This window comes from Schistocerca piceifrons, chromosome 2 (assembly GCF_021461385.2).
Source record: "Schistocerca piceifrons isolate TAMUIC-IGC-003096 chromosome 2, iqSchPice1.1, whole genome shotgun sequence".
NCBI lineage: Eukaryota > Metazoa > Arthropoda > Insecta > Orthoptera > Acrididae > Schistocerca > Schistocerca piceifrons.
Window position 1 is genome coordinate 874,435,208 of NC_060139.1, and position 11,955 is coordinate 874,447,162.

Here is an 11,955-nt window from a genome sequence, read left to right on the forward strand (position 1 = left end):
TCAGAAACGGGGCTGGTACTAGTCAGATGTTGCGGGTTGTATACTTAACGAATCAAGGCGCCGCTGTTGAATCACTGTTTACGGGCTTCCTTTGTTCCCGCTGTTGTTCTGGGACTATGGCGAGTCCGATAATTGTGGTGCTGTGGTCCCTTCCTGCTCGTCGACTCGCAGTCTCACTGAAGCATGCAGCAATGTGAGGCTACTCGCGACTTACTGTCGGTAAGGAAGATGAGAACACGATCTTGCTGCTGTAAAGTAGCACTGAAAAGGATGCATTTACAGTGGCACCGACAAAGGTCGTCAGGCACCGTCGCCAGAGGTCGCCCTATAACATCGGCCGACAGCATGATCATAGTGCGTCCGATCTCCTTCGTCAGTTTCTGGCAGGTTCAAGGAGGTTACGTTACGTTAGAATCTATTCTATGTATGATGTAGGCTAAATTTTAACCTCTTAGGGTGGGGTGGATACCACGACGTCTCTGTGCTTCGATACGAGTGCTCTATAGCAGCTTCTGCTACTACAGAGACGCCGAATGCATGTGAATGATCTTTCCTGTCTCGGAATGAACGTGGCGAGTACTACACGCCCTGTCCTCAGTTATCGGAATAACCAGAGAAGTTTTAATAACTTATGAGACGGGAGAAACGTTTTGTTACATACTCGAGATAATTCGAGGTAACCCTGAAAAGTAAATTACAAACACTACGTTTCGCTATTTTATTTAAAGTTGTTCAGACGTATGCCAATTAACCTTCAATGACTGTCATTTAGCACACGAGTGCAAGAAATCACAAAGTGCAGCTATAAGATACTCTGAAAACGTAAAGCACTTAAAAGTACACCACATTTAGAAACCACATCATATTAACAGAATCACTACCCTACTGGTACAAAAACGCCCGTAAGCAGTAATAATAATTTATAGACAACTAATGACAACCTATTACAAAAAAGCATATAAGATACGACACCCTTTTCACTTGAACAAATTCCTTTTTGAGGTTTTTACCTATGCCTAGTTTCCAATAAAGATTTTGCCTATTTCAGGTTTTGAATAAACCTGCGATTTCAGTCCATAGACTCCAAACTATATCCTGATTGTGATATTTTCATCCCCAGGATGCCACAAACGCTCTCTTTCTGGGACTAAACTTATCAGTTTCCCACGCTCCATATTTCGTGTGCGAGAACATCGGTCTGTTTGACCGAAGAAAACAAACCGATTTGAATTTCATCGATTATCGTCCGAAATCTGTACGTTCACGAGATATCGGCTGTAGTGTGACCACGCACGTAGTCACGTACCTATTTGAAAAGTTCGGCCGTGTCCGGCCGTTGTCGGTGGAATCCACCGACATCGGAGCCACTGTGACCGCAGCCTAAGGCGAAATGACCGACAGTCGGGATCATATGGTCTTTAACAAAGCTGTGTTTTATGAGACGAATATTAACTGGCCGCGCGGGGTGGCCGAGCATTCTGAGGCGCCTTGTCACGGTCCGCGCGGCTCCCCCCCGTCGGAGGTTCGAGTCCTCCCTCGGGCATGTGTGTGTGTGTTGTCCTGGGCGTAAGTTAGTTTAAGTAGTGTGTAAGCTTAGGGACTGATGACCTCTGCAGTTTGGTCCCATAAAACCTTACGACAAACTTCCAAAAATATTAATTGATGCAATGTACACAACTGCAAATGTGTTCCATAAGAGGATGAGTGATATCAGGAATAAGTTTCAAGCTATAGTCCGCCGTTCAGACGAAAAACATACAAAACGGTTGTATTCTTGTTTATTCCACCTCCACCGTGAGAAAACATACGTGCTACGTCAGACGAAAACGGAGCATAGAGCAAAGGCACTGTTATATCTCCGGGACAAAAAAGTGCGCTATTTTTGTATTGATCTGGTCATGACAACTTGTGTTTATAAGCTAATAGCGAGTTGTGTAGCTTATTCGTCATTTCTGTAATTTATTTTAATAATTAATCACCATTTAGAGATTGCACTTCATCCTCATTTCATGTTTGCTGATACTATCGTTACTGACTCGGTAGCGCCTTGGAAGTGTGTGTATGTCAGCGTAACTGTTAGACATTGTATGAATAGATATTAAATATTAAAATAAATTTAAAAAGTTTTATCCATACAAATGTGTACATAAACCGAACAATATCAACTGCTAACCGATCAGTCGTTACATTGGTATACAGGGTGTTACAAAAAGGTACGGCCAAACGTTCAGGAAACATTCCTCACACACAAAGAAAGAAAATATGTTATGTGGACATGTGTCCGGAAACGCTTACTTTCCATGTTAGAGCTCATTTTATTAGTTCTCTTCAAATCACATTAATCATCCGTAAAGAGAACATTTGCACTGAAATGAAGATTGACACATTGTTGGATGAACCATTCGCAGAAGTGTACCCTTGGAGGCCAATCAGCTGCTGATAGTGCCTGCACACGCTGTACATGGTACAGAAACAACTGGTTCTCTCGTAGCACTCTCCATACAGTGACGTGGTCAACGTTACCTTATACAGCAGCTACTTCTGACGCTGGCATTAGGATTATCGTCAACTGCACGAAGAATTGCCTCGTCCATTGCAGGTGTCCTCGTCGTTCTAGGTCTTCTCCAGTCGCGCGTCATACGCTGGAAAGTTCCGTGCTCCCTAAGACGCCGATCAATTGCTTCGAACGTCTTCCTGTCGAGACACCTTCGTTGTGGAAATCTGTCTCGATACAAACGTACCGCGCCACGGCTATTGCCCCGTGCTAATCCATACATCAAATGGGTATCAGCCAACTCCGCATTTGTAAACATTGCACTGACTGCAAAACCACGATCGTGATGAACACTAACCTGTTGATGCTACGTACTGATGTGCTTGATGCTAGTACAGCAATGAGTCGCATGTCAACACAAGCACCGAAGTCAACATTACCTTCCTTCAATTGGGCTAACTGGCGGTGAATGGAGGAAGTACAGTACATGCTGACGAAACTAAAATGAGCTTCAACATGGAAATTAAGCGCTTCCGGACACATGTCCACATAACATATTTTCTTTATTTGTGTGTGAGGAATGTTTCCTGAAAGTTTGGCCGTACCTTTTTGTAACACCGTGTATAACTCGCTTCTGTCATTGAAGCACGTCGAACATTTTGTGACATTTCAGCTTGCACTTGAGAATGTCTGTAAAGCGGAAATCACGATTCTGTGAAATAAGTAAATAGCAATTTACAGTTTAATGGCGGAAATTTCTTTCCAAACGGTTGCGTGTGTAGCGGGAATACCGCAGGTCCGCCGTTGTACTTGGGAACTTCTGTACTCGCTCGCCTTCCATCGCGGGTTGAGTCCACAACATATGCAGGCGACGAGTTGGCTGCGGCGGAGACTCAAGAGTTTACGGGCAGGCGGAGAAGGCGAGTTCAGGGATGTCGTCACAGGACTCACTGGCGAGTTTGGAGCGAGTATGCGGAGCTCATTTCTGATCTCTGACACACACATACCGCGCGCACCGCTGCCTGTACCGTGTTAAACGTTGAAACCAACGTATAATTCATATGATTATCCGAAGTCTAGCTCACACTTAGAATTTTTCTCCTTCATAGCTAAAATAAAGCATTTATTTTAACAATTAAACGACTTGCGTGTAGCAATACAGTTAACCTAATTTCTCCTATATTTCCAGTGTTAATCTGATGCTTACCGTTGTTACAAGTGATCATATGAAAAAGTGATAAACAGTTTGAAACATTATACTGATTACTCGTTCTTTTTACAAATGTTAGAGTTACAGTTCTTCCGTAAATTGCCGTTTTTGTTGGCTTGTGAGTCATTTGGTGCATCGCGCCCATATAAAGTCCCAATTTGTCACACAGTCCAATTTCTTCACTCAGTCAAATTTAGCCACTGTCAAGAATGATGATGATGATAACACGAACACCCAGTCCCCAGGCTGAGAAACTCCCCAACCCAGCTGGGAATCGAACCCGGGACCGTGATCCAGAGACAGCAAAGCTAGCCACTAGACCGACGATATTACCAGTATTAATCTGATGCTTAACGTTTTTACATGTGGTCATATGAAAAAGTGATAAACAGTTTGAAACGTTATACTGATTACTCGTTCTTTTTCTAAACGTTAGAGTTACAGTTCTTCAGTAAATCGCTGTTTTTGTTGGCTTGTGAGTCATTTGGTGCATCGCACCCACAGGAGCAGAAGACGAAATACCAGTTTTGCAGGAAGCATTCATATAACTGATGCACCTCGATGGGCGATGCAAGCACACCACATTCAGTGCGGTTGCATAATTACGTCCGGCCCCCTGTGGGAGTCACTTAGTAGCGAGCATGGAATACATGATGATGATGATGATGATGATGATGTTTTGTTTTGTTGGGCGCTCAACTGCGCGGTCATCAGCGCCCATAAGAAGTTCCAATCTTGATCGTGTTAGGACAGCAACCAGCCACAAATTTACTTTGAGTTCCTTTATTCAAAGGAAACCGTTACCGGTTTCGAATCGTTGCGATTCATCATCAGATCATCAGACGGTTTACACGCTTTCTTTCTACATTTGGTGTGTTTTTTACAGATTAATTGTCGTGAAACGTCGGTTTCGAGTGATTGTTTCTATAACGTTCATCCAATCAATGTAAATGCATTCCCACTGCATCCTCGTTGTTGCACACGTAATAGTTCTCACTGTACACTTTAGATTTGTCACTGAGTTCATTCCAACCACGTTGGTTGCTGTCCTAACACGATCAACATTTGTCTTCAAAAACAGCCACGGTCTCCAACATGTCATCATATGACAAAATTGCAGTTCCAATCTTTCATGCAGTCCAATTTCTTTACTCAGTCAAATTTAGCCACTGTCAAGGATGATGATGATGATAACACAAACACCCAGTTCCCGGGCAGAGAAAATCCCAAACCCGGCTGGGAATCGGATCCGGGATCCCGTGATCCAGAGACAGCAACGCCAGCCACTAGATCACGAGTTGTGGACATGGAGGACATGGGTAGGGACTGCAGACAAGTGGCGCCCGGTGGGATTATCGGTCCGCCGAGACGTATCGTGAGATAGTCCGCGCATGCGCGATGAGCACTGCGTCCGGATGGCGCAGTGGTTAATGCAACCTCTTAGTAAGCAGGAGATCCTGGATTCGAATCCCGGTCCAGCACACATATTCACTCGTCGGCGCTGATGTTGAACAACGTCCTGATGTATCTGATATCAATAATCCCTTTCCTTTCCTTTCCTTTCCTTTCCTTTCTCCCCCATCCTCTTTCAATTTACGTAAGGAAGCATTTAGCTTTATCAAGATTCCTCAACAATGCACTGGTGAGCCAAAACATTATTATCACCTGATTAATAGCTCGTTTGTCTATCTTAGGAACAAAATAAATCACTGATTCTGCCTATCAGGGATCCGACAGTGTGATCATAGGTTTGTGGAGATGTGGCACTATATAACTACGCACACGTCATGCAACTCGAGTAAATAACGGTGATGGTGCCCGATAGTCACCCAAATGGGTCGGAACCCATCAGACCAATTTGGTCGCTGAGATATCAACGTGAGTTCACTACAATGCTCCCCAGTTATAATTCTAAAAAATGACATTTCTGTCGGGAAGACATCAAGCGTGAAGGGATGCAGGTGGTTCGCAGTATCTTCGATTACTACCACAGGTCCCATGCCAGCGCAGGAGAACGTCTCCCATAGCATAATATAGCGTCCACCAGGCTGCGTCCGTGGCGCGTTGCACGTTTCGAGTCGCCGTTCACTTCGATGCTTTTGTTGAGACGACCATCGACCTAGTACAGCAAAAATGAGGTCCACCTCAAGAGTAAACACGTTTCCATTGATCGACGGTCGAATCCCGATGGTCCCATACCCACTGCAATCGTAACTGACGTCGTCGTTGGTTAACAGGGGTTGTCTGCTGCGGAGCTCCATGTTCAACAACGTACGATAAACGGCGTGCTCCGAAACACTTGTCCGTGCACCAGCATTGTGTCTACTTTACAGAGCAGACAAGCCTCCGAAGCCTACGTCCTGTGAAGAGTCGTAGACGTCAAACCATTTAGCGCCTAGTGTTTGTTTGACGCTCCTCCTGCCTCTTCCCATAGACGCTCACGACAGCAGCACGTGAAGATTCGACCAGCTTCGCCATTTTCGAGATACTCGTTAAAAGGCTCTGCGTAATAATAACCTGCCCTTTGCCAGAGTCGCTTATCTCAATGGATTTTTCCATTTGCTGCCCGTGTCTTCGTTATGGTGATCCCCCGTCCGTATCTGCTCCGATTACATACTTTTGTTACCGCGTCACGTGCCTGCAACGTCACCAGATGGCATCCAGCGTCGCGACGAGCAGTGGTCATAGGTTTTGGTCTATCAGTGTAAGAGTGAGACGTTTTATTAAGATTTTATAGGAACTGACGTTAATTTCTCTACATGATTCCGGTTTTTACATAAAATAGTTTAAACAAGAAGAGCTTTCGAAATGTGGTGCTACAGAAGAATGCTGATGGGTAGACCAAATAACTAACGAGGAGGTATTGAACAGAATTGGGGAGAAGAGAAATTTGTGGCACAACTTGACTAGAAGAAGGGATCGGTTGGTAGGACAAGTTCTGAGGCATCAGGGGATCACCAATTTAGTACTGGAGGGCAGTGTGGAGGGTAAAAATCGTAGAGGGAGGCCAAGAGATGAATACAGTAAGCGGATTCAGAAGGATGTAGATTACAGTAAGTACTGGGAGATGAAGAAGCTTGCACAGGATAGAGTAGCATGGAGAGCTGCATCAAACCAGTCTCTGGACTGAAGATCACAACAACAACATAAAATAACCTTCTTTGTTGTATGAGTTTTGTTTAATGCAGTACAGATATTGAAATTATATCGACATACTAAGATACGAGCATATGGGATTGGTTGCCAAATATGTGAGTGGCTCGAAGACTTCTTAAGTAATAGAACCCAGTACGTTGTCCTCGATGGTAAGTGTTCATCGGAGGTGAGGGTATCGTCTGGAGTGCCCCAGGGAAGTGTGGTAGGTAGGTAGGTCCGCTGTTGTTTTCTATCTACATAAATCCTCTTTTGGATAGGGTGGATAGCAATGTGCGGCTGTTTGCTGATGATACTGTGGTGTACGGGAAGGTGTCGTCGTTGAGTGACTGTAGGAGGATACAAGATGACTTGGACAGGATTTGTGATTGGTGTAAAGAATGGCAGCTAACTCTAAATATAGATAAATGTAAATTAATGCAGATGAATAGGAAAAAGAATCCCGTAATGTTTGAATACTCCGTTAATAGTATAGCGCTTGACACAGTCACATCGATTAAATATTTGGGCGTAACATTGCAGAGCGATATGAAGTGGGACAAGCATGTAATGGCAGTTGTGGGGAAGGCGGATAGTCGTCTTCGGTTCATTGGTAGAATTTTGGGAAGATGTGGTTCATCTGTAAAGGAGACCGCTTATAAAACACTAATACGACCTATTCTTGAGTACTGCTCGAGCGTTTGGGATCCCTATCAGGTCGGATTGAGGGAGGACATAGAAGCAAATCAGAGGCGGGCTGCTAGATTTGTTACTGGTAGGTTTGATCATCACGCGAGTGTGACGGAAATGCTTCAGGAATTCGGGTGGGAGTCTCTGGAGGAAAGGAGGCGTTCTTTTCGTGAACTGCTACTGAGGAAATTTAGAGAACCAGCATTTGAGGCTGACTGCAGTACAATTTTACTGCCGCCAACTTATATTTCGCGGAAAGACCACAAAGATAAGATAAGAGGCATATAGGCAGTCATTTTTCCCTCGTTCTGTTTGGGAGTGGAACAGGGAGAGAAGATACTAGTTGTGGTACGAGGTACCCTCCGCCACGCACCGTATGGTGGATTGCGGAGTATGTACGTAGATGTAGATATACCTGTAAGAAGCATAATATATTAGAAAACAATGATCGTAGAGAAAAATCTTTAGTAAGTTGAATATTAGCAGTCTGTCTTCTCAAACTCTTCGTCATTCATAGAGTTTCACAGATGACGACAAACATACAACCTTTCAACTCACGAAAATAGTTCTACAAGGATTCTGAAATATCTTTGCTGCTTAGCCGTTTGGCTAAAAATTCTCCTTGTTCAAAGTAAGGATGCAACCTTTTCTTCTTACTTCATCAGTGAGGGACCTATAATCAGTTTTGAGATAAAATAAAAACAAGTTACGAAGCTAAACAGAAGAAAGGAAAGACCTTGAAATTAACATTTCATAAACCTCCGCACATATTTTTACGATGTAGATATATAATCTAGAGTGAAATTTTCACTCTACAGCGGAGTGTGCGCTGATATGAAACTTCCTGGCAGATTAAAACTGTGTGCCGGACCGAGACTCGAACTCGGGACCTTTGCCTTTCGCGGGCAAGTGCTCTACCAACTTTTTTTTTTAATCTCATTTTGTTCACTTTCGTTCGTTGCATCTGCTCGGGGCGGACGTCGTAAGACATCCGTTTAAGTTCGTTATTGACCGATCAACTCAGTTTTTTATTACAGAGGGCAACTAACCCTCTCACCGAACACGCTGAGCTACCGTGCCGGCGAAAAATGTGGACGCTTCACGATTTTGCGTGTCATCCTTGCGCAGGGGCCATGCTAATCTTCTCTGTATCGTTCCAATTCTAGTATATGTACCGCCGAAGCGAGTACGCCAACTGAGCAATCCAAGCACGACTCACGCCCCGTCCTCACAGCTTTACTTCTGCCAGTACCTCGTCTCCTACCTTCCAAACTTTCCAGAAGCTCTCCTGCGAACGTTGCAGTACTAGCACTCCTGAAAGAAAGGATATTGCGCAGACATGGCTTAGCCACAGCCTGGGGGATGTTTCTAGAATGAAATTTTTACTCTACAGCGGAGTGTGCGCTGATATGAAACTTCCTGGCAGATTAAAACTGTGTGCCGGACCGAGACTCGAACTCGGGACACAGTTTTAATCCGCCAGGAAGTTACATATATAATGACTCCTGCCATTCAGTTCATAACATTTCAACACAAATAAATACTCTCAAATAGACGGTCATTTGTATCTGTTCGGTGACCATCTCGGTCTTAGCTTCAGTCTGTAAATTCACTAACTTAATCCCAAAAAAGTTTCTCACATTATTTAAAAACTTTTAACTTTAGCACTGGAACAAATATTACTTCCTTTCACGTATCTTTCGGTGCAACCAACCGCAACAAAAGATTTCACCATTGTAACAAAGGCATGCAGCTTTACTGTATGATTACATGATGATGGCGTCCTCTTGGGTAAAATATTCCGGAGGTAAAATAGTCCCCCATTCGGATCTCCGGGCGGGGACTACTCAAGAGGATGTCGTTATCAGGAGAAAGAAAACTGGCGTTCTACGGATCGGAGCGTGGAATGTCAGATCCCTTAATCGGGCAGGTAGGTTAGAAAATTTAAAAAGGGAAATGGATAGGTTGAAGTTAGATATAGTGGGAATTAGTGAAGTTCGGTGGCAGGAGGAACAAGACTTCTGGTCAGGTGACTACAGGGTTATAAACACAAAATCAAATAGGGGTAATGCAGGAGTAGGTTTAATAATGAATAGGAAAATAGGAATGCGGGTAAGCTACTACAAACAGCATAGTGAACGCATTATTGTGGCCAAGATAGATACGAAGCCCACACCTACTACAGTAGTACAAGTTTATATGCCAACTAGCTCTGCAGATGACGAAGAAATTGAAGAAATGTATGATGAAATAAAAGAAATTATTCAGATTGTGAAGGGAGACGAAAATTTAATAGTCATGGGTGACTGGAATTCGAGTGTAGGAAAAGGGAGAGAAGGAAACATAGTAGGTGAATATGGATTGGGGGACAGAAATGAAAGAGGAAGCCGGCTGGTCGAATTTTGCACAGAGCACAACATAATCATAACTAACACTTGGTTTAAAAATCATGAAAGAAGGTTGTATACATGGAAGAACCCTGGAGATACTAAAAGGTATCAGATAGATTATATAATGGTAAGACAGAGATTTAGGAACCAGGTTTTAAACTGTAAGACATTTCCAGGGGCAGATGTGGACTCTGACCACAATCTATTGGTTATGACCTGTAGATTAAAACTGAAGAAACTGCAAAAAGGTGGGAATTTAAGGAGATGGGACCTGGATAAACTAAAAGAACCAGAGATTGTACAGAGATTCAGGGAGAGCATAAGGGAGCAATTGACAGGAACGGGGGAAATAAATACAGTAGAAGAAGAATGGGTAGCTTTGAGGGATGAAGTAGTGAAGGCAGCAGAGGATCAAGTAGGTAAAAAGACGAGGGCTAGTAGAAATCCTTGGGTAACAGAAGAAATATTGAATTTAATTGATGAAAGAAGAAAATATAAAAATGCAGTAAGTGAAACAGGCAAAACGGAATACAAACGTCTCAAAAATGAGATCGACAGGAAGTGCAAAATGGCTAAGCAGGGATGGCTAGAGGACAAATGTAAGGATGCAGAGGCTTGTCTCACTAGGGGTGAGATAGATACTGCCTACAGGAAAATTAAAGAGACCTTTGGAGATAAGAGAACGACTTGTATGAATATCAAGAGCTCGGATGGAAACCCAGTTCTAAGCAAAGAAGGGAAAGCAGAAAGGTGGAAGGAGTATATAGAGGGTCTATACAAGGGCGATGTACTTGAGGACAATATTATGGAAATGGAAGAGGATGTAGATAAAGATGAAATGGGAGATACGATACTGCGTGAAGAGTTTGACAGAGCACTGAAAGACCTGAGTCGAAACAAGGCCCCCGGAGTAGACAATATTCCATTGGAACTACTGACGGCTGTGGGAGAGCCAGTCCTGACAAAACTCTACCAGCTGGTGAGCAAGATGTATGAAACAGGCGAAATACCCTCAGACTTCAAGAAGAATATAATAATTCCAATCCCAAAGAAAGCAGGTGTTGACAGATGTGAAAATTACCGAACTATCAGCTTAATAAGTCACAGCTGCAAAATACTAACACGAATTCTCTACAGACGAATGGAAAAACTAGTAGAAGCCAACCTCGGGGAAGATCAGTTTGGATTCCGTAGAAACACTGGAACACGTGAGGCAATACTGACCTTACGACTTATCTTAGAAGAAAGATTAAGGAAAGGCAAACCTACGTTTCTAGCATTTGTAGACTTAGAGAAAGCTTTTGACAATGTTGACTGGAATACTCTCTTTCAAATTCTAAAGGTGGCAGGGGTAAAATACAGGGAGCGAAAGGCTATTTACAATTTGTACAGAAACCAGATGGCAGTTATAAGAGTCGAGGGACATGAAAGGGAAGCAGTGGTTGGGAAGGGAGTAAGACAGGGTTGTAGCCTCTCCCCGATGTTGTTCAATCTGTATATTGAGCAAGCAGTAAAGGAAACAAAAGAAAAATTCGGAGTAGGTATTAAAATTCATGGAGAAGAAATAAAAACTTTGAGGTTCGCCGATGACATTGTAATTCTGTCAGAGACAGCAAAGGACTTGGAAGAGCAGTTGAATGGAATGGACAGTGTCTTGAAAGGAGGATATAAGATGAACGTCAACAAAAGCAAAACAAGGATAATGGAATGTAGTCTAATTAAGTCGGGTGATGCTGAGGGAATTAGATTAGGAAATGAGGCACTTAAAGTAGTTAAGGAGTTTTGCTATTTGGGGAGCAAAATAACTGATGATGGTCGAAGTAGAGAGGATATAAAATGTAGGCTGGCAATGGCAAGGAAAGCGTTTCTGAAGAAGAGAAATTTGTTAACATCCAGTATTGATTTAAGTGTCAGGAAGTCATTTCTGAAAGTATTCGTATGGAGTGTAGCCATGTATGGAAGTGAAACATGGACGATAAATAGTTTGGACAAGAAGAGAATAGAAGCTTTCGAAATGTGGTGCTATAGAAGAATGCTGA

At 43.2% G+C, this 11,955-nt stretch overlaps 1 non-coding gene across 1 annotated transcript; it reads right to left on the minus strand.

Annotated features, from left to right (window-relative positions):
• Window positions 1-8,609: 8,609 nt before the first annotated feature.
• On the minus strand, window positions 8,610-8,716 carry LOC124778146. Its single transcript, XR_007015860.1, has one exon. It is a non-coding gene; the product is annotated as a U6 spliceosomal RNA (small nuclear RNA).
• Between the last annotated feature and the right edge of the window lie 3,239 nt (window positions 8,717-11,955).